This window comes from Macrobrachium nipponense, chromosome 15 (genome assembly GCF_015104395.2).
Source record: "Macrobrachium nipponense isolate FS-2020 chromosome 15, ASM1510439v2, whole genome shotgun sequence".
Taxonomy (NCBI): Eukaryota; Metazoa; Arthropoda; class Malacostraca; order Decapoda; family Palaemonidae; genus Macrobrachium; species Macrobrachium nipponense.
In genome coordinates, this window is record NC_087208.1 from 324711 (window position 1) to 345570 (window position 20860).

General features: G+C 40.1%; 1 protein-coding gene and 1 long non-coding RNA gene across 4 annotated transcripts in view; one reads left to right on the forward strand and one right to left on the reverse strand.

The window, feature by feature from the left end:
- The window catches only part of LOC135226957 (zinc finger protein 260-like), a 554628-nt gene that overhangs the window by 271693 nt on the left and 262075 nt on the right, over positions 1-20860 (forward strand). The window lies entirely within an intron of this gene.
- On the reverse strand, positions 1039-20626 carry LOC135226769 (uncharacterized). The gene is made up of 3 exons (XR_010317267.1): positions 20557-20626; positions 1298-1468; positions 1039-1174 (listed from the first exon to the last, which is right to left on the reverse strand). It is a non-coding gene; the product is annotated as an uncharacterized LOC135226769 (long non-coding RNA).

The following is a 20860-nucleotide window of genomic DNA, read 5'->3' on the forward strand; positions in this document are numbered from 1 at the left end:
TTTTGTAGTACAAGGTGTCGGTGTTTGACCTTCTACTACAAACATTGTGTAAGAACTCTTATGGGGGAACAACATTGTGTTCACACACTCCCATTCGTTCAAAATGTCCGGCCCATGCGGACTGATCCTGTTTCCTTAGGATAGATCATCGTCTCCTTAGGAATCATATCTAGTCTTACTAGCGCTTCCTCTGTCAGTCGAGCATATCCTGGGAAGGGAAACTGCAATCCCGGCGGGTAGAATTCAGTCATCTACTGGCCGAGTTCCACATCCTTCTATGGTTAACATGCCATCCACGAATGGTGCATGTAAAGCCAATCGCCACGGATTGCTCTTTACAAAAGCCGGAAGTTTGGAAGCGTCTGGCATCACAAACTGTTGTTGTTGTGGCAGTCCGGTTCTCAGGAGATTTCTATCATATTCTCCTGGTTTTGCAGTCTCTGGGCAAAAGTGTCCATAGACTGCAACCGATCCGAGATGGTTCCAATCTGAGATTGGACCATACTTCCCATCCTCTCCATTAAAAGATTAGAGAAGGCAACTGGATCAAAGGAAGGTTCTGAAGCCTTAGATTTGGAGCTCCTTGATCTCGACCCGTGATGTAGGGGAGTAGCTGCTACCGGAATCTCCGAAGACTTAGATGCAGTTAATAACTTGTTAAGTCTCGGTAACCTAGATGGTTTACTTGGCTTAGATAAGACCTTCCTCAAGTGTTTGACTTTTGGGATTACTGAGCCTGGTTTGTCCCCAACCATGGTCTTTGCAGTAAACCCTTGAAAAGAAGCATGTGAAGATGTTAAAGATGGTGCAGGGCTAAGAACAGGAATCCTAGACCGCACACTACTTGCCCCACTTACCTCCCTACCTTGATCGCTGGCATCCAGAACCATTGGTTCTATGTCAAGGCTGATGGCCGCCACGTCTTCCAACACTTCTTCCCCCAGTCCCTCAAGATCTTCAGGCAAGGACTGCGTGTCTTCCTTTATCTTTGGCGATTAATAGGTGCAGACCCTACTTCCTTGGGAAACTGCGCTGACATCTTGGCATTTGGGTAGAGGAGGGTGCATAACTCCTCTGATAGAATATAAGGTTTCTTAGCCTTGACGTTATGGCCGAATTCGCCAACCCAGATCTTGAGGGTTGAAAGAGATGTGTTCTTGACAGCCTGTGGGGTCTGAAAAAGAACAGAATAACTAATTAGGATTATCACTTTCTTAAAAACTAAAGAAAATAATTTGTTCACTTCTTGAATACCATATCTCATAATTAGTAATGAAATATCTAAGTGCGAACTCACCGAGTCCGAGGTTATATCGGCAAAAAGTCAACAACAGATCTCACACGCATCCGGATGTCAGACGATGAGGTCATCGACCTGTACGGCGCAGGGTGCATGGGACCTGCAAACCTCATGTCCGCACCTTTGCTGAAGGACAGCTGTGCAAGCTGTCATCTGACAACGCACCACCTGTAAGGTAAATTGATACATAAGTATTCAATTTGTATATATAAACTACCGGAAGCCCTGAACTATTTATCGTAATCTTAAATTATAACATATATAGTCAAAATAGACTTCTATATATTATAACTAAGTCTTAACATATATGGCTCGGTCATTTAGTCTATGAATCTTTCTATTCTGTTGAAAATTATGGCGGATCTAACTTCGTATTTATCCGCCTGCTCCGGGAAACTAAATCCACTTAAGGAAAAAATATTCTCCAATGATTGTATCGCTACCAAGGTAGACGTATACTGTACCAAAAGGTATTGAGCGGCGGATATCGGTCATGTAGTCTGTCCGCCTGCTCCGAAATTTCGAGCATAGTAAACAAGAGAATATAAGATTTTGTAGGCTACGTCTGTACGCCTCTTCCAGGATCGACCGACAAAATTCTATTTGTGTGTAATCTACGATATCAGAACAGGGTGAGATACCTGAATCTGATCAATACACTAAAATATTAGTGTGTAGAACTATTCCGGTTGTAACGGAATCAAAATAATGTGGCGGAAACCCGAAAGGGAAGACTGAGTGTACGCATAAGTTGCTCTATCCGGTGCGTTCGGAAGCCAATCGAAACCAGCTAGAAAAGCCTAAAAGTAACCTAAATCGTGTGATAAAAGGTATGTCACCGAAGGGGTACTAGGCGGGAGCAGCAGAGCGAACTGGTTCGTCGCGATCAAGTGGACCATATGACCGGTCAGGTGGGACAACCCTACCGATGATAAAGATCCACTTGAACCACAAGATATGTAGCTTACAAAACTAAATGACCAAAATTAAAGTGAATAATAGATAATTAGGTAATAATGGTACACAACGAATATAACATAATATTAAGCTAGACAAAAAATAAGCCGAAAGAATAGCCTAGGTCTCCAACATCGGGTGAGATACCGATATGGTCAGGTAGGCTATATCATTCTTAATAATATTTCTACGAAATCGGGTGATTTGCTGATTTAAGCGATTTAAGATGCAAAGATAAATTACGCTCAAAAGTTGTCAAACCAAGGGAAACTCCCTAAAGTAGGATATGACTCTAACATGTAATGCTCGGACAGTAGCCCAGTGTATGCCAAATCACTAAATATCTAAAACCCACGTAAACATCGTATAAAAATCATACAAAATATTAAAAGTGCATTTATTTCCATATGTCTAGGACAAAAAATGATTGCAATTAGTATGAGGAACTAATGGTCAATCAACATGTAAACAAAGCTCCGTGAAGTAGCGACATCAAAATGGCCGACTAGGTTCGGATATCTACGATCCTTGATCAAGATCATATTCTCATAGGAAATACCTACGATATAAAGAAATCGCAACTTCAGTGCATAGCACAACCAATAGTAGTACTCAACTTAGTAGTGGAAGCTTCCAGGAGGTCCGTCATTATGAAAATCAAGCACAAAATATCAACAAACGAAAAAACCTTGTACTTCATACGATGCAATTGAAAGGAATTTTTGGGTACGCATGGGTGGTAGGGGTGGTGGCGGGCAGTGGTGGGATGTAGAACGGCACCTCGTAGTAACGGGGAATGTTGGGAGAGGAGATAACTAATTGGTAAGAGACCTATGAGAGTGGTTTTTCACGTCCCAGTTACTGTACCGACACCCTATATGGGTGAGCGAGCTAGGCATATGACCGGCATTCCATGCAACTTTTTTCTCTGGTATATATAGGTTTTATACCTTGGAAATGATGCTTATAAGGAGCATTTCACGGAGCGGCACAGGTTGAGCCCAGAAAAATGTGTGAAATGGAATGTTTTTTTTTTTTTTTATATTAACCTTAAGGGAATAAATATATTTTTCAATATCCACTTGAGGAGGCTCTACTAAGTCAAAACTTTTAATCAAAATAGTGAGATATTTGGCAAAGCACAAATTCCTTGCACTTATGTGATACAGTTTTGATCATTTCTTTTATGTAACTACACGTGTATTTGCCTATTCAATATGCCATCCATGAGATCATATATGCTAGGGGTAAGAAGTGCAAGCATAAATCTTTAACTATGCTAGTTATTTCATTAGAAAATAGTTTATGAGTTCATTTCCTAAATAGATGGCAGGGGGGTGCTTTCTTCAAGTTTTGACAGCATGATTCAAATGCCCTCTGATTGCCGAAATTCATTATTTTTTTCATCTCGCTATCTTCTACAATCAAAATAAATGACGAAGAAACTAACAGCGATAATTATGAAGATACGAAATTAGGATATGAAAGTCACTGGTAATAATGTGCAGATCCTGAGAAGTTTAGTGCTGTAGTTGACTTACGATTAGGCTAACTTGGGAATGTAGGCTAGATGTGTTAAAATAACACTATATTCTGGGATTTTCTGTGGTTCAGCAGTGGCCTGGTCCCAAGGTTTCAAGATTTAAGAGGTTGGTGGATGTGTGTGTATTTATATATATATATATAGATATATATATATATATATTATATATATATCTATATATATATTCCCTACGTTTATAGATCGTTTCGTTCTACCCCCGAAATTAATTAATTAGTATGATTTGGGAAAACGGCAGCCATTTCCTCCAAATATCAGCTGATTTCTAGGTAACGCGGGAACCAAAACCGCCAGCTAGAGGTAGGGAGTTCCCCAGTTGGGGGAATATAGTCTTTTGTCAGCTTTAGGGACGTGTCTTTTGTCAGCTTTAGGGACGTATCTCGAAGGGAAGGATGTAGGCAGATTGGTACTTCTTAGACCTATATCTTAAGCTCTTTTTCCTGTGACCCCTCTGCTGGCTGTATGCTCTGTTTCCAGGATTTGCCTTGCTCGTGGGGGGTTAAGCTGAATCCCAACACCCAAGCTAACCGCCTGCGATCTCCCCAGTCGACTGCAAGACGCGACCTCGGACGGATGTCCAACCACCTGCCTTCCTGTTAGGCCTATCCAGGGCGTGAGTGGCGTGCCGATCGACCCAGGCCCAAGACAAAGCGAGGCCACGTTTTTCTACAACGGTCCACACTGAACACGACATCCAGGTACGTCTTCTGGAACAGCATATTGCCAGTCTCTCCCATCCTATTATCTATTTGATCCTCGTTTTCCCAATTCAATTTCCAACCCAAAAAGAACTCATCCTTTTGTTCCCTCTCACTGCCTCATGGCCGCATGCTTCCCCTTGTGTGATTGTCCCAGACGAATGAAGTCATTGCATACCTCAGCGAAACAATAGAGTTCCTTTTCCCCAGTGTTAGAGAACGAAATACCAATAGTAACTGATAAAAAGAAATCCTTTTTCTTTTATCTTGTTTAATCTGGGATTCTTTCCCAGATTCCATGAGTCACGTGTCCAGTCTCTCTGCCCGCAAGTGTTGCATTACCCAAGTTTATGAAACCAGCTTCATGAATCCAATTTGAGCCAGCTATTATCCATTTGTGAGAGTTTATAAGTCCCAACGTGTGGACGCTGCATTTACTTTTCTCCAGGCCAGTACGAGCCTTTTGTAAATAAATAGCTGTAAAGTTTTCGCTGAGTTTTCTGGCGACCTGTTGCTCTAGATTAAATATTCATTAATAATCAGTTTTACGGTAAGTTCCATTAATTTCCTCCTGTCCTCCCTCAATTATTTCCGTTTACGTATATAGCCTCTCTCAAGGCCGGGCTAATACGTAACAGTGTCGACCTCGCCGAGGATTTGAACCTAGCTTGCTTAATAAAAGCTTGTAAATCGCGTTATCCCTTGTAAAACGAATGTAAATGTTTTCAAAGCGAAAAAAAACTAAGCACACTTGCACGGAAGACAGACACTGACTCACGGTAAAGTATACCATTCATTAATATGATTATTCTATAAAAAATGTTAGCTTAAGGTACGTTTAAGTATTTTCCTTATGAAGTGTTTAAAAGAGCATAGGTAGAAATCTTATTATTGTAACGGCGAACGCGCCAGAGCTTTATTTTAGCGGCGAGCAAACAATTTGCCCTGCGAATTCTCTGTTACTTTGTGCTGTCCTCGTTGGACGAGACAGAGCACGTGTGTAGAATAGATGCCAGAAAGAACCAGATCAAAACTAGGAAGTGCTTTGCCAGGGTTTATTGCTGTGTTGGAAAGCCTAGCTAGTTAGGAGTGTTTTACTAATAGTTACGGCAAAAGAAGTGTACAATTCTTTTGTCTGTGATATGTTAGGGAATTCATTTTTAACTTAGTTTTCATTCCAAGTGTTGGTAACCGCTCAAGCTTCCCAGCTTTTCAGCTTCGCGCACTCTCATGCCTGCCAGCCAGCCCTCGTTTCACTCACAGTGGCAGCCATGTTTGTTACCCCCTTTAAGAATTATCTCAACGATTTAAACAAAGTAACGTAAGTCTTAAAGTTTTAACGTAAATAATATTAATCTCGGTACTAGTATCTATCGTTCTGCCAGAGAAATTAATGTAATTCGCCTTGAATAAGAAACTAGAAGTTCGTGTTGTAAATCGCCTCGCGTTTACAGAGGATCAGCTGTTTTGAACGACACGATGTCCAACCCGCTCTGCCCGCTCACCGCGTTTCACGTCGCATCGCTCACTCGCTGGCTGAGCGAAAGTTTCATTTCACTTCGTACTTAACGTAACCTCATTCACAAATGTTTGCTAACATTTTCATTTTAAAATCCTTACCGTCACTTCGCTGTTCACAGGGACCTAGTAATCTTACATAAAGTTAACGTAAATCTTCAAGTAGAATAAATTACAAGAAATGTTAACGTAAAACGCGTCTTTGCAAAATTCATATGTAAATGCAAATCATTTCATAAGCGCAAGCCGCTACTATTAACGTAAAAATCGTCCACCGCGAGCGCATTATCATTTTCATAAAACGTTATCAAAAGCAATTCTTTCATTAAACGTTAACGTAAGTAGATAATTTAACGCAAGTTGCGTCATATTAAACTAACATTAGTAGTTCAATTCAATATAAGGGAGTTCATTCATATATCATTTTTCACCCTCTCCGAGAGAGAGAGAGAGAGAGAGAGAGAGAGAGAGAGAGAGAGAGAGAGAGAGAGAGAGAGAGAACCCAGTATTCACGAAGCCAAGAGTACTACATCTTACCATTAATTATAGCATGCAGAATTAACATTATTTTAGTCTCTTGTGTCTTTCATTTACACTGAGCGTGATACGTACGCGCTGTGTCCATTGCAGTTTTGCAAGCATTTATTCATTTATCGAGTACTTCAGCGAGGGACTGAGCATTTCTAAAATTATCATTACCCGTCGTTGCCCGAGTGGTCTTTTCATTTTCTTTTATCACAAAAGACTTGCGTATACCACAAGCACAACCCGCACAGTGTGCCACGCAAATTCATTACTTCCAGACAAGGAAGTCATTACCAGTTTAGGACTGGCCACCACCAGTGCACGTCAGGTCTTACCACTTTACAGTGCCACTAATTCTTGACACTGTCCATCGACTGGCTGCTGAAGTACTCCCACCTTTTACTTTCTCTCCTCCACCATTACACTCTGCCATGAGCAGTGCCATTTCACTTCAGTATATTTAAGTATACTGCATGTAGTGTCCGGGACACACCAGCACGCTACCAGTGCCCAAGAAGGAACGCCTCCTCATAAGTGCCATTGCACCTGTACAGGCCATACAGGTAGCCATTAAACCTGCGTGTCCATCCTTACGGAACGCCCCAGTAATTAGTGTGTCCATGTACAAGGGTCAGTGACCCTTCGGAACACTCAACAAGGGAACGCCTCCCCAAGTGCCGCAATACCAGCCCTAAGTGCTGTCAAACCTGCGTGTCCGTCCTTGCGGAACGCCCAATCCATTAGTGAATCCGCTATCCCGGATCACCCAATCAAGGGAACGCCTCCCCAAAGTGCCGCAATACCAGCCCTAAGTGCTGTCAAACCTGCGTGTCCGTCCTTACAGAACGCCCAATTGATTAGTGTGTCTGTGTACAAGGGTCAGTGATCCTTCGGAACACTCAACAAGGGAACGCCTCCCAAAGTGCCGCAATACCAGCACTACTAGTGCTGTCCAAGGAACGCCTCCTCATAAGCGCCGTGCACCTGTTCAGACGTACAAGTAGCCCTATACCTGCGTGTCCGTCCTACGGAACGCCCACATTCATTAGAGTATCCACATTTTTGGATTCACTGAACCAAGTAACGCCTCCGAAAGTGCCGTGCACCTGTATTGGACCTACAGGTAGCCCATTCCAGCGTCTCCCAAGTTGGGAACGCCCGTAAGTGTGACGTACGCCGCACACTCCATGTGATTTTTTCACCTCATCAGAAGGTGCCATTCACAAAGTGCCACCAAGCACCCAGTCTTTTCAGACTTTTCATTACCACTATCGAGAACCCATTTCCAAGTGAGTGCCGCTTTCCACAGTAGGCACTCCCATTCCATTCAGTACCCTTCCTGGCCATTATTTCAACTTTATCAGAGCCTCTACTGCAGCCTAAGGGAAATATCTTTCCCTGCTTCCTGCTACTTCTTTGCCATAGAGCTAGAGAAACTCGCAGCTCTCATAACTCTGGGCAAGGAGGCCAGTTACACTGGACCAGCACTGGACCAGTGGATAAAGGCGCAGCAGGATGCCGCACGCCTACAAGAAAGGGAAGAAAGAGAAAACAAGAGAAAAGCCAGAGAAGCAGAAAGGAAGGCACGTGAAGAAGAGAGAAAGCATGAGCTAGCTCTCATATACAGGTAGTGACCGACTTACGACTGCAATTGTTCTGCAAAACAAGTCGTAACTCGATTTGGACGCATGTCGAGTCTGCTAAATTACCGTAGAGTTTATCGTACATATACATATTGTGTAATGGATATGACATCATCTGAAAGTCATATTTTATCAACATTTTCTTAGATTATTACTTATGTTATCATATTTAAGTCATAATTCATTATTATTTAACATTCATTATCATTAAAACCATTGTATTACCATTCTTAGTGCATATTCTTACTGTCATATATGTTTATTACGATAGTACTATACGATACCCTTTCACAAGTTCATATACGTATGTAAAAACAATTCAACCCCTTCTTTAGCTAGTTTATTTTGCTGTCTTTTTCTTTAGAATGTGTATTATATTTCCTAGTTATGATTTCTTTACATTTTTGTAGCATGTGTAACATCTCACACATATGTATAAAAACAAATATAAAAATAATCATAACTAGGAAATACAAAGAAGTCTAAAGAAAACAAAGATAGCAAAATAAATTAACTAAAGAAAAGGTTGAACCTACAAACGTAGCAATATGAAACAGTGTGATGTGTGGAGAATGGGTTCGTCTGACGACTTTGACAAACGTTAACAGTAAGGCGTAGTAATGACGTGTACATTACTACGCCTTACTGTTAACGTTTGTCAAAGTCGTCAGACGAACCCATTCTCCACACATCACACTGTTTCATATTGCTACGTTTGTAGGTTCAACCTTTTTCTTTAGTTTCATGTACGTATTTCCTAGTTATGATTATTTTTGTTTTATACCATTTATATCGTCTCTCTACACGACATTACTACTCCTTGCTGTTACATTCGCCAAACGTTTGTCCAAAACTGTTCTCCTCGCATCATACTGTTCATAATGCTTCGGTTGTGCACGTTCATATAAAAATTCCTTTTTTTTTTTTAGTTATGATTTCTGGAATTTTTTTATTAACCATTTGTAACGGTCTCTCTAGTACTGTACATTCGGCAAACGTTCCAAAACGTTCTCCTCGCATCATACTGTTCATAATCTTCGGTTGTCAGTCATAATAAAAATTCATCTTTTTTTTTTTTTTTTAGTTAATTTACTTATTGTACTAGTTATGATTTTCTTTGGAATTTTTTATACCATTTGTAAGTCTCTCTAGTTACTGTTACATTCGCCAAAACGTTTGTCCAAACTGTTTCTCCACGCATCATACTGTTTCATAATGAAAATTCGGGCAAATTAGGTGTTGCCCTCCCAAATGAACTTCACCTCGTACGCCTATGATTACGTGGAAAAAATTCTATCGAATCGAGGCTTTCACTGAAGAGAGAGAGAGAGAGAGAGAGAGAGAGAGAGAGAGAGAGAGAGAGAGAGGGAGAGGAGAGAACTTCGTTTGTCATGCTCATATAAAAATTCATCCTTTTTTAGTTATGATTTCTTGGAATTTTTATACCATTTGTAATGTCTGTAACGTCTCTCTACGTACACGAAATTGCGTCTTATGTATGTTACGTTTGTTAAGTTCATAGCAAACCCGTTTCTCTATGCATCATACTGTTTCCTGTTGTTCTGTTACTTTGTCAGGTTTAATTTAAACACTGGATGCTACAGTACAATTTGTTTAATGTTGAAAAATACAAAATACATGTGCAAAAAATAGAAAACATTCAAAAAATACAATTGATAACTAGTATGTAGTACAGGAAAATATAATAAAATTAAAGACTTCTGGCATCGCTGGTGCTTGACTGGAGGTCGTTGACTTCATCAGCTGAAGTGACGGTCGGCGGTGACGGGAGGAGTAGTGTTCGTTTCACAAACATGGTGAGTTTCGTCTGGATTGTTTTGTTTCTTTTCTCCTCGTAAATTTCACGATACGGACGAAACAAATCGTGTGCCATCCGTTCAATCTTTGCAAACCTTTCATAATTTGGGTCCATTTCTTCGAAATGTGCAAGGAGTTTATTTAGTTGAGCTAATCCTTCTGATAATCCCTTGGCGGTAAATTTCCTTTCTGGCAACTCTTCATCCTCCGCTTCTCTTCTTTCTTCCTCCGCCACCGTCTTCTTCCAATTCAATCAGCTCTTCATTTGTAAGTTCTTCGGAAGCGTGGTCTAGGCAAATCCTCAATATCTTCTATTTCACAATCCAAGGAAAGCTCTTTTGACAGTTTCACTATTTTTCCCCATATCACATCAAGTTCTTGTTCACTGTCAAATCCATCAAAATCATTCAAATAAAACGTTTAACGCACTTCTTCCATATGCCATTCATACACTTCTCCGTCACAGTCTCCCAGGCAGAAGACACATTCTTGATAGCATGCAGAATATTGTAGCGTTTCCAAAATTCTCGTAGGGATAGTTCTGGGTCGGCATCTAGAGCAGCTATGGCTTTGCGCAAAGGTGATTCTTAAATAGTTTGCCTTAAATGTTGCAATCGAACCTTGGTCCATAGGTTGAAGAATTGGAGTGGTGTTTGGTGGCAAAAAAAACCACTTTCACATCAGGATTCAGATCAGCTAAGTGAGGTGGATGTCCAGGCGCATTATCGAGCAGCAGTAAAATATTGAAAGGAATTCCTTTCTCTAGGCAGTATTCACGCACTTGAGGAATGAAACAGTTGACAAACCCGTCTCAAAAAAGTGTCTGTGTCATCCATGCCTTACGGTTAGAGCGAAAGTAGACAGGCAAAGTGTACTTGCTTACATTCTTGAACGCTCGTGGGTTTTCTGAATGATAAATTAAAAAGAGTTTCAGCTTGAACCCCGCGACATTCCACCAAGCAGTAGAGTCAGCCTATCCTTAAAAGCTTTAAATCCTGGCATGCTAGTGGCTTCCTTATGGATGTAAGTGCGTTCTGGCATTCGTTTCCAGAACAAACCTGTTTCATCAACATTAAATATTTGTTCTGGAAGATATTCCTCATCCGTAATCATTTCATCGAGACTGTCGACAAACTTGCTAGCTCCTTCCTCATCCGCACTCGCTGCTTCTCCAGTCACTCGAAACACTATGCAGCTGGAATCGTTTTTTTGAACCTCTTGAACCAGCCAACGCTTGCCAAAAATTCTTGCTTATACTCTACTCCAGCACGTTCCTTCAAAGTCTGAAACAGACTTCTAGCCTTCATCTGCACAGTAAAAAGGCTTAACGGTGTCCTTTTTTGGATTTGATCTTCCATCCAAACATGCAATAATTTTTCCATTTCATGGATGGGGCCAGTGCGTTGTTTCGTAATCACTGTCGATCGCATGGGTGCAGAACCTTTCACAGCATCACGAATCCTTTCCTTATCCTTAAGAATCGTGGGGACACAGTAGAATGAGATACCTTCATATCACGTGCGATCACATTCACTTTCTTCCCTTCTTCGAAAACTGCTTAATCACTGTCATTTTTGTGTCCAAGTCAATGGCCTTCCTTTCCTTCTTGGCATGTTGAGGAGTAGATCAACACAGTTTCTCTTGGCAGACATTTCAAAAATGATCAAAATTAACACAAAGTTATTGAAAAATGAACACAGCAGAGCGAGAGATGCGTTCCAGTACGGAGCTACAGGCAACACTGAGTGAGCGCGGGACCCGAGAGATGCACGGATGCCGCAGGAAAAAGTATCGTACGTTCGTATGCACGTTCTGCCGAAAAGGGTGAAAATAATAGTCGTTAAAGTCGATCAGACGTAAGTTGCATAGGTCGTAAGTCGGTCATTACCTGTATGACGCAATCTCTCTGCTAGTTCTAAGCCCAGGACCATGAGCTGGACTCACGGTAAGAGGTGGTTGCCGAAGGTTCTGCACTACTTGTTGTGTGCGTGGGCATGCTGTGGATTCCGACCAGTGCCCAAGTCGATCTCTACCTTGGGATGAGAGCTTCCAGGGTGAACTTCTCGGTGAACTTCTCCAAGGCTACCATATAGCCCTGACTGATGAACAGTCTCCTACGGCCTATCAGGGGTGGGTACAAGTCATGGCCGACACCGAAGCCCAGGTCTCCCTTATTTCAAGAAAGGCATTGCCTAGGGGTGCCAAAATCCAGACGGACAAAGAAATTCAGTTTGAATGGATTGACAGTAACCTCTATTCTGTTCCTTCAGTCCTTCTGAATGTTGAAATGCCCTTTCTGGACCAGGAGACCAGGGAAACCACATTGTGCCGCCTGGGCGTAGTTGACCCATTTCATGATGTTTATCAGGTGATATTGGGCCGAGATCTACTTAAGCCGTATCTCCCCTGGACGCAGCTCCCACTACCAGATGCACCGGATCCCTGCAGCATGCCTCATAATCAATCATCAGTTTTAGATTCAGAGGCTAGTGCCTCCGATGTCCCCGACATCCCTTTTATTTGTGAACCTGGCCCTGACCCAGTGTCAGAGCCCAAAGTTCCTGCCGCATCCTCTCAGCCTCTTACCATTTTACCGCCTACCTCCTCCACTTTGGAAGAGGTAAGCCCACCAGTTAACCCCAGACTTGCTTCCGAGGGTGATTCAACGGAGGTTTCCTTAACCTCCCCATATCAAATCACTGCCAGAGAGGACTCTTCACCTGTGCCAGAGCACACTGCCAGCCTTGGTGACTCCACAGATTCGCAACCTGTGGGGGCATCTCGGCCTTACCGTCCAGTGCCACGGAAGAGGTTCTGGAACACGTTCTGCCGCGACTGTGGCCGCAAGGGTCACATGTCTGCAAACTACGGAGGGTGTGCTAATCATAATATTCCTGCCATCGCAATGGCCGTTACTAATCCTTCTTCACTAGGACCCCCAGCTAAGGGCCCTATAACCGTCACACCCCTCCAAAGCCATTATCAGCCAAGCCACGTCAGAGCCTACGACGACTCTGGCGCTCAAATCTCCCTGATACGGGAAGATCGAATCCCTCGAGGGGCTAACGTCGATAAATGTCACTTAATAACCATAGAAGGTATCAACCATATCAAGCTGATCCTTCCGACCGTCCAATTGAGGGTCAGCAGACCTCATTTTTCCAAAGTTTGTACCCTTGCAGTTGCAAGCTACATTCCAGGAGGTTACGACCTCCTCCTAGGGCAAGACATGAAGTCTCCCTCGCATTCCAAAAAGCCTAGGGGTCCTAACCCCACGACAAATCATTCCAAAGCAAGGAGTCATCGAAATTCTACTTCCTCCAGGGAGTACGTCCACCAACAGTCTCCCCCGTTACCAAGGAGGGAGATTGATCATTCACAGTTCCGTTTGCAAAACCTGCAACGTAATAGGGCACTCTAATGAATTCGGCCTAGGTGCTCTAGCCGACTACCAGCAGCGGACAATGTCCATTTTCCACAAGGCTTAGCCTTCAACAAGAAACAGGAGCCTGTCTCCCATTTCCAAGGGCATGCTGAGAGGTATTGCACCTCCGGTACCCGCCACAGGTCCAGTCGACCTCAACTCTCTGCAAGTGCCACTTGGCAGCACTGGGCAGTGCCAAGCTCCGTTCAGCCTGTACGTAGAGCCACCACAGAACTTGACTTCTGCGCCTGGCCCCGAGCTAGTGCCGGCGCCTAACCTAACCAAGGATCCTCCTACAGGAGATCCTCCAACAGGCATGGATCCTTTACCACAGCCCATGGCCAATCCAAAGTCCATGAGTCTTCTTCACCCTCACCACTGTCGCCGAGGATGAACCTCCAGCAGACCTAACCTTCATACCTCCTCTGGAAAACCAGGAACTGCCCGACCAGGAGTCAGCCTGGAGTTTTACCCTTACGACGGCTGTCGCAGCAGCTGAAGTGAGGGCCTCCCCTGCAGTAGGTTCCACCTCTACGACGGTTGCTGCAGATACCGAAGTAGGGTGTTATCCTGAAATCCCTCAGGCTACCACTGCCTCTGCCGGCGTTTCTGCCTTCCCCCAGAGTCGGTGCCTCCCGTCCTAACTTCCTAGGACTGGTATAGCCAGGTCCTGGAGGAATAAGAAGAAGAAGAAGAAGGGACGTAGCAAATCATTAACACACTAACCAAAGAGCCACATGCTCTCCTTGACACCTGTGCCTGAGGTACAGTGTCGCATTCAATTGCAGTGATCCTCGGCACCTACCCAGAGAAGGTATCCAGCCTGATCCTGCCAGTAAGAACTAACCCTCTAACCCCTAGCCATCGTAATACTAACCCTCACTTAAATATAATTACCTCATTGGCATTTCCATCCTGGTCAAACTAACCACTCATCATCCCCACGCATCATTACCTCTCATCATGTATTTTAACAATTCCGTCGCTGAACTACTGCTGTGCGTACCACACTCTGGAATGATTGCGTCTTCATTTAACTATAATGAGTAGGTTAGGCTAATGATTTAGTACCAGGGCATTAGGTTAGTAGCAAGTAGAATTTTCAAGTAACCTTATCTAGGGGTAGAGTAGACTGTCGTCACAGACAACCCGTAGTTATTACTTAGGCTAGACTACATTACTACATTAAGTTAGTACACTTAGCATCTCCACCTATAAGTTAGGTAGGCCACTGTAGTTAGCTGTATCGCTGCTCAAAAGAACTTCAAGTTAGAGTAGGAGAACTGGGTAGTCGAGACGATCAATTTATTTAAGCCAAGACCTTCACGCCCGAAAGGGAGTGAATGCCTTCTTAACAGGGGGAGCTGCTACGTTTATAGATCGTTTCGTCTACCCCGAAATTAATTAATTAGTATGATTTGGAAAACGGCAGCCATTTCCTCCAAATATCAGCTGATTTCTAGGAAACGCGGGAACCAAAACCCGCCAGCTAGAGGTAGGGAGTTCCCCAGTTGGGGGAATATAGTCTTTTGTCAGCTTTAGGGACGTATCTCGAAGGGAAGGATGTAGGCAGATTCAGGCTACTCTTAGACCTATATCTTAAGCTCTTTTTCCTGTGACCCCTCTGCTGGCTGTATGCTCTGTTTCCAGGATTTGCCTTGCTCGTGGGGGGTTAAGCTGAATCCCAACACCCAAGCTAACCGCCTGCGATCTCCCCCAGTCGACTGCAAGACGCGACCTCGGACGGATGTCCAACCACCTGCCTTCCTGTTAGGCCTATCCAGGGCGTGAGTGGCGCGCCGATCGACCCAGGCCCAAGACAAAGCGAGGCCACGTTTTTCTACAAAGGTCCACACTGAACACGACATCCAGGTACGTCTTGTGGAACAGCATATTGCCAGTCTCTCCCATCCTATTATCTATTTGATCCTCGTTTTCCCAATTCAATTTCCAACCCAAAAAGAACTCATCCTTTTGTTCCCTCTCACTGCCTCATGGCCGCATGCTTCCCCTTGTGTGATCGTCCCAGACGAATGAAGTCATCGCATACCTCAGCGAAACAATAGAGTTCCTTTTCCCCAGTGTTAGAGAACGAAATACCAATAGTAACTGATAAAAAGAAATCCTTTTTCTTTTATCTTGTTTAATCTGGGATTCTTTTCCAGATTCCATGAGTCACGTGCCCAGTCTCTCTGCCCGCAAGTGTTGCATTACCCAAGTTTATGAAACCAGCTTCACGAATCCAATTTGAGCCAGCTATTATCCATTTGTGAGAGTTTATAAGTCCCAAAGTGTGGACGCTGCATTTCTCCAGGCCAGTACGAGCCTTTTGTAAATAAATAGCTGTAAAGTTTTAGCTGAGTTTTCTGGCGACCTGTTGCTCTAGATTAAATATTCATTAATAATCAGTTTTATGGTAAGTTCCATTAATTTCCTCCTGTCCTCCCTCAATTATTTCCGTTTACGTATATAGCCTCTCTCAAGGCCGGGCTAGCAGAGATAGCCTCATTCGAAGGTAAGCTTCGACATTTTACATTACAGTAATAATATTTCTTGTACACTATATACACTTTATTTAACAGGTTTGGATTTTTATTCTTAATTTAGGTATTGAATGGTCCAAATTGTTGTAGTATTTCATTGTTTATAGGTCAATTTAGCTTTATATGAAATTTAATGGGGTGTTTTTGGAGGGCTTGGAACGGATTAGCCATTTTACATGTAAAATGTGTTCCAAGATACGAAAAACTCATTATACGAAGGCCGCCTCGGAACGGATTAATTTCGTATCTCGAGGTACTACTGTGTGTGTGTGTATATATATATATATATATATATATATATATATATATATGCAGGTATATAATATATAATATAAATATATAATATAATATATAATATTATATAGATATATAATACAGAATATATAGATATATATATACAGGGTATATATATGTGTATATATAATATTACAGGTATCTAAATATTATAATATATAATAATATAATTATATTATATAATATATATATAACTAATATATATATATGTATATATATGAACATACAGGTTGATATATATAGACATGATTTATAATATCTATTGATTATCTATATATATATATGATATATATAATTATAATTATAATATCAGATTAGATGGTATATAGTAAATATGTATAATTATCTAATAGATAATATTAATATAATCCAGGTATTATATATATATATATATATATATATAGAGCTTCTTATATAGTATATCATATATATATATATTATATATATCATAATATATGATACAGGTATATATAATTATATATATTATGATATAGGTATGATGTAGTATAATATAGGCTATATATATATTATATATATATATATGGTATATATTATATATATAGGTATATAGATATATTATATTATATATATATATAGGATTATATACTATTATATATATCTATATATAATTATACGGTATTGTAAGTATATATATCATATAAATATATTATATATAGTATATTATATATATATTATATATATAATATATTATATATAACATTATATTAGATATATTAGATATTATAGATGATTATAGGATATATATATCAGTTAAGAGTATAGAGATATATATATAGATATATATATATCAGTATATATATATAGATATATATATATATATATACAGGTATATATATATATATATATATATATATATATATATATATATATATAATATATAAATAACAGGTATATATATATATATATATATATATATATATATATATATATATATATACACAGGTGTGTATATATATATATATATATATATATATATATATATATATATATATATATATATATATATATATATATATACATTTATATTTATTTATTATATATATATAATATATATATATATATATATATATATACAGTAGTACCTCGAGATACGAAATTTTAATCCGTTCCGAGGCGGCCTTCGTATAATGAGTTTTTTCGTATCTTGGAAACACATTTTACATGTAAAATGGCTAATCCGTTCCAAGCCCTCCAAAAACACCTCATTAAATTTCAAAATAAAGCTAAATTGACCTAATAAACAATGAAATACTACAACAATTCCGGACCATTCAATACCTAAATTAAGAATAAAAATCCAAACCTGTAAATTAATGTGTATATTAGTGTACAAGAAATATTATTACTGTAACGTAAAATGTCGAAGCTTACCTTTCGAATGAGGCTATCTCCGAAAGTGGCGGCAGAGGAGGAGGAGGAGGACAAACGGCAGATACGTACACTTAACTTTACGAAACACATAAAAAAGTCAAAAAAAAAAAAAAAAAACTAAACTTTACAAAACACATTAACAAAACTGTAACACTTAACTTTACAAAAAAAACTTAAAATAAAATTTATTTTGTCTTTTTTTATTTTTTATTTTGTTTTACTTTTTTATAGTTTACGTAATTTCAATTTCTTCACCACCGAATGGATGCCAGTCCGTTTACGGAATTTTTCGAACCAACCCATCATGAGAAGCCTTGAACTCTGGGGTTGCCGTTGATGTCCCCTCTCGCCGTCGTCCTTGGCTTGGGCAATCAAATCGCCGAAAATAGCGCTGGCCTTCTAGCAGATTGCCGTCTCAGTTATCGTATCGCCATCGATTTCTTTGTCCTCGATCCATACAAGAAGCAGCCTTTCCATTTCATTATGCACATGGCTCCTCTTGTTGGACAAAATAGTGACGCCCTTGGAAGGTGTAGCTGCTTTGATGGCTTCCTTCTGCTTAAGGATGGTGCTATCGTCGACGGATTTTTCGGCCGTATTCCTTAGCGATCACACTCAACCGCAAGCCAGCTTCATTTCTTTATTATCTCCATTTTTGTCTCCATAGAAAGCATTCTCTTCTTTCTGTGAAACTTCAGCAACTTTCTTGGGACCCATGACTCTATGTACTGTACGTAATTAAGTTACGTTCTCACAACACGATAAAGTAGCACAACACGATAATATGTACGTACTGCAATGAAATCACTAACGAATTTACGTTACTAAACGAAATCGTTGGAGCGAACGAATGCCGATTGCGTACGGTAAAGCTTCGGGTGCTAAGTGGCCGAGGTAAAGCACGCCAACACGTAGTACGTATGTATAGAAGATGCATGATGGGAGGGATGCTGTCCAATTAGAGAGAAAGGATTCATGGCTTGGCTAGCATCAGAACAAAATGGGGAGAGCAGGAGGATGGTGGCGAGTCTACTATAACTAAGATGGCGGCGTGCAGCACGAGTTTCAAAATTGTTATGGGGCGAATCTCGGACTTTCAGAAACCTTTCGTATCTTGAAAACTTTTCGTATGTAGAGCAGTAAAATTTTTCGTCTTTGCTTTCGTAACTTGATTTTTTCGTAAGTGAGCCTTTCGTATCTCGAGGTACTACTGTATATATATATATATATATATGGTCTTGTATTCAGTTATAAGAAAAAATAAAAACCATTAAAAAAAATCAATTCAACATGAAAGCCAAATATATTCAACTTTCTAATACCTCTTGACCCTTAATGGTCGGATATTCTCACGAGTAGCACTAACAGGTTTTGGGTGGACGACGGATTCACTCATGGAGAATAACAATTTTGTGCCATCAATTTGGGGGAATCAGGCGGGAAAGAGGTGCCATTACTTCTATAGCCCATAAATTCTCTAATGGCAACTTTTAGACTGGCTAAGATGAGAGACTCAGTGGTTCAGGGCTTAGTTTTGATCTTGACTTCAAAGATCTGTCTTACATGATGTCTTCTGTCTTACATGACGTCTTTTGGTAAATTTTATCATAAATATACCAAGGGGTTGCTGTTAGTTTTAGTTCTTATCATTTATGATAGTATGTTGGTTATAAGTGTAATTTTGCAAAGAAAAATGCACACACACTTTAGAACAAAACATGTATAAATCAAAAATGTTTACTGCATTGTCGTTCTTGGTAAATTTATGTAAACGTTTTACTACAAAAAATATGCTCAGAATTTACTAGTTTTATTTTATGTTTAGATATTGTGTGAGATGTAATTATAATTTTACAAAATATAAATTTATTAGAAAAATAATATCTTGTTAAAATTTATGACTTTGTAAAGAGGACTCACAAGGGATTGTAAATATAGTCATTTTCAACTTCTCTGGGACTGTAGGAAAAAAAAATCTTATTCAATGTGCATTTAGACATATTCCTCTTTCCATTGATGTTTTTTCTCAAATTAGCTGAACTCAAAGTTTTGTCAGCCTGGGGTGTTGCATATTGATTTATTACCCTGGCTCCTAAGGGTTAAAACTGTGTTGTAGATAATAACCCTCTTGCCTTGCTAAAAACCTGCTAATTTCTGTTGAACCTGAGCAACCAAACTTCCATCAATGCTAACAGCACAGGAGCTCTAAATTATTGCATATTACTGGGAGTAATCTATTTGAAGTATTAGGAGCTAAATAATGCCACATAAATCATAGAAATTAGGAAGATACATATCTATAAACTCACCTGACCAAAGGCTCGATTTAAGGAATAAAAGACAAATCTGTGTCCCTCCTAGAAAGTGATGTAAACTAAGCTATATGAAATCTCAAACCCAAAATGAATGTCTGAGGGTTTAGAGGCAGAGATCCAAACTGAACAGCCGTGTCATGTTGTATGGACAAGGTTTAACTTTATGATCTTGTTCAATTGTTGTGATGTTCTTTAATTGTGTATAGGGTTCCTTATTGACCTTTCAAAACTCAAATCAACAGGTTCCAGTATGGCAACGGTATGTGTAGGAATAAAATGTTCTACATTTATCTGTCTGTATGGTGTTTTTATGTTGCATGGAACCAGTGGTTATTCAGCAACGGAACCAACGGTTATATGCGACTTCCAAACCACATCGAAAGTGAACTTCTATCATCAGAAATACACATCTCTCACTAATCAATGGAATACCCGAGAATTGAACATGTGGCCACCGAGGTGGTACGCCAACACCATACCGACCACGCCACTGAGGTGCTTAATTCTACATCTAACTTTACTTGATATATTATTATCAACAGCAGTTCATGAATAAGATAATACATACCACTACATCCAAAATGAGATAAAAAGGATGGAATGGACACTCCCCTTCTCTATTTTCCATACACTCATCGCAATCTGAAATGGATATAAAATTGTTATTGGTATGTTTCTTCTTTCTTAACTTTCAACGAGGAAAAATCCTCATTAATGACACTAAGTTTCCCTTGGATTCCTTTATCCCTTCACAATACATATATACCACCGAGCCATACAATAATTCAGAGAAATTAGGGTTAATAATTGAACCTAAAGAATCTGTATCACTTAGCACTTTCCAAAAAGGTTATCCAAGAACAAAATGAGCA